This window comes from Peromyscus californicus, unplaced genomic scaffold (assembly GCF_007827085.1).
Source record: "Peromyscus californicus insignis strain IS unplaced genomic scaffold, ASM782708v3 Scaffold_5__1_contigs__length_169319896, whole genome shotgun sequence".
NCBI lineage: Eukaryota > Metazoa > Chordata > Mammalia > Rodentia > Cricetidae > Peromyscus > Peromyscus californicus.
The window spans coordinates 38,346,543-38,349,406 of NW_026294573.1; the positions used below are offsets into that span (position 1 = coordinate 38,346,543).

Consider the following 2,864-nt stretch of genomic DNA (forward strand, 5'->3'; position numbering starts at 1 on the left):
CCCTAAGACTGTGCTTGTCTGCAGTGTGAATGTCCTATGACTCTTTAACAATTTTTTACCATTGGATAGTTAAATAGTTATGATTTTTAAATGTATTTAACCACTGTTCTCTGCCCCCCCATGTGTGTCCAGGCATATAGAGGCCAAAGGTCAGCCTCAAGTGTCATTTTTCAGATTCCATCCACCTTTTATTTTCAGACAGGATAGCTTACTGGCCTAAAGCTCACCCGGTAGGTTAGACTAGATAGCTAATGAGCCCCCATGATCTGCCCCCATAATCTGCCCCCATGATGCCCATCTTTACCTCACCAGCTCTAGGATTACAAGCATGTGCCATCATGCCTGACTGTTTTTACATAGGTCCTAGGGATTGAACTCGGGTCCCCATGCTTGCATAACAAGATTTTACCTATTGAGCTACCCATCTAGTCCCTATCTTTATTGAGGCAACACCATCTATCTTTGTTTTTATGTTTTTTTTTTCTTACTTATCCATATATCCTTTATATAGTATGGATAATAATTCTTGCTTATAACTTTTCTTTGTAATTTTTCAGATTCTTTTGCTCTTATTAACTGTAGGTATGGTATCTTTTACATATGAAATGCTTTGATTTTCATGAAGTAAGATACACCACTGCCCCAGTGGTGGCACTTGCCTTTAATCCCAGCACTCAGGAGGCAGAGGCTTGCAGATCTCTGTGAGTTTGAGGCCAGCCTCATCCACAAAGTGAACTCCAGGACAGCTAGGGCTGTTACACAGAGAAACTCTGTCTCAAAAACCCAATGCAAATAAATAAATAAATAAATAAATAAATAAATAAATAAATGGAATGTATACACACTTTTCTTTATGATTTCTTGGTTTTGAATCTTGAATAAGAAAGTCTAAACTTAGAATATTACAAAACTATTCTGTGCATGCTTCTGGTGCTAACTATTCTTATGTAGCCTGAATGGGAACTGCTTAATGATTTCTAAGTTCATCACTTGTTGGAACCTAATCAGAGATTTAGATTTGTTTTTAAGTATAGAAGGAGCCCTTTGAAGGGCTTTCAACCAGAGGTGGAACTAGGGTGAACTGCATTCTAAGGAAGTTTTTCTGGGTGTGATTATGCATACTTATAACTCCAGCACCTGAGAGGCTAAAGCAAGAGAATCAGGAGTTTAAGAGCAGCCTGAGCTACAGGAGAGAGAAAGCAGAGGAGGGGTAGCTTTGCATCTGTTGCGTGGATAACGGACAGACTAGTGACAGGTTACAGAGGGCAAAAGTGGAAATCAGAAGAAAGGGACACAATTAGAAAGCTCAGACATGGACAAGAGTAGTGCCTCATACTTACCTGGCAGAAGAGACACCGTAATCGTGAAGGTGGTTTGCTCAGGGAAGGCTCATCCACTGCACTCCAGATGTGCTGACCTCTGAGATTTCCCCAAATGTGGGAAACCAGCCTTCATAATTTGTTGTAGTGAGGGACTGTGTTCATTCTGTCCCCCCAAATTAAAAAAAAAAAGTAGATAGTGCTTGCCAAGGGTGGTGGCAGTGGACCTGAATGGAAATAAATGTGTGAGTGACTTTGATGACATTTGGGAGAGTAAAGAGAACTTGCTGTTTGGCTAGAAGTGTGAATGAAAGAATTCAAGATTTGAGAAACTGACCGAGGTCATCCTGTCCAGTCATAGGAAGACTTCGGACGATCCTTGGAACCAGGCTTCTCTCACCAGGCGTCCATCAGTCCTTTTCATTTCTGGACGTTTTGATTACGGAGAAATCCTATGTAACAGCTCTGCTATCAACCAAATACTGATAAACTAGGAAGCAGAGTGCAAGAAGGGAAAGTCCCTTAACCAGACAGGAAACCCATCATCTCAGGCTTAATAAAACCCATGTCTTGTCAATAATATACAAAGAGATAAAGAGAATTTAGCCTTCAAGTGCAATAATACCAACTGCTTCCTGTAGAAGCATCTGACAGGTTCACATAACCATAAGACAACTCCTTCATTCCTTTTGTCTCCTCTGTGCCTATAGGCACAGTTGCAGAAGACCACCAACTACCCAGGGAATGACTCCCTTGCTTCGCTGTGTAATTGGTATTTGACCAAGTAAAACTAAATAGGAGCTTTGATAGTTGCAGTGAGTATGGCCAGGAGTGCTTGAGCTACTCCATAACTTACAACAGTAGTTACATTTGTGAAGAACCCAGAATCTTCTTTTATAAGTTAACCTGTAGCCTGGTGGAAATTTGGATGGTTCTTGATTATTGAGCTCTGCATGTTGTGACTCATTCATGAACAGCACTGTCCCAGATACTGTTTCTATTTTAAAGGATCTGTCACAGTCCCCGCTTACATTGCAGTCTGCTTATAGCAGAGATGACTCAGCATCCCTCCCACATCCTCTATCCACTCCTGCATAAATGGAATCCTTAGCTGGGCACACAGTTGCCAGCTACTGAGTTTTCTGTCTCTGTCTGCCTGCCTGTCTCTCTCTCTCTCTCTCTCTCTCTCTCTCTCTCTCTCTCTCTCTCTCCCTCCCTCTCTCTCTCTCTTTCTCTGCATGTGTATGCACATGCAAGTGCATGTGTGTGTTTAGGCCAAAGACCAACAATGAGTATCTTTTTCAACCACTCTTATTTTTTGAGACAGAGTCTCTCACTGAACCTGAAGCTAACCAATTCAGCTGGGTTGACCAGAAAGCCCCAGGGTTTGTCCTGTCTCTGCCTCTGCAGCACTGGGATTACAGATGCACAAACTACCATGCCTAGTTTTTTACAGGGTGCTGTGGATCCAAACTCAGCAGCAAGCATTTTACCAACTGAGCTGTCTCCCCAGCCTATAGTCCTTCAGTGAGACACACCATGGTT

General features: G+C 42.2%; 1 non-coding gene across 1 annotated transcript; it reads left to right on the top strand.

The window, feature by feature from the left end:
* The first annotated feature begins 1,332 nt into the window (after positions 1-1,332).
* On the top strand, positions 1,333-1,495 carry LOC128098119 (U1 spliceosomal RNA). The gene has a single exon (XR_008214143.1). It is a non-coding gene; the product is annotated as a U1 spliceosomal RNA (small nuclear RNA).
* Positions 1,496-2,864: the final 1,369 nt, after the last annotated feature.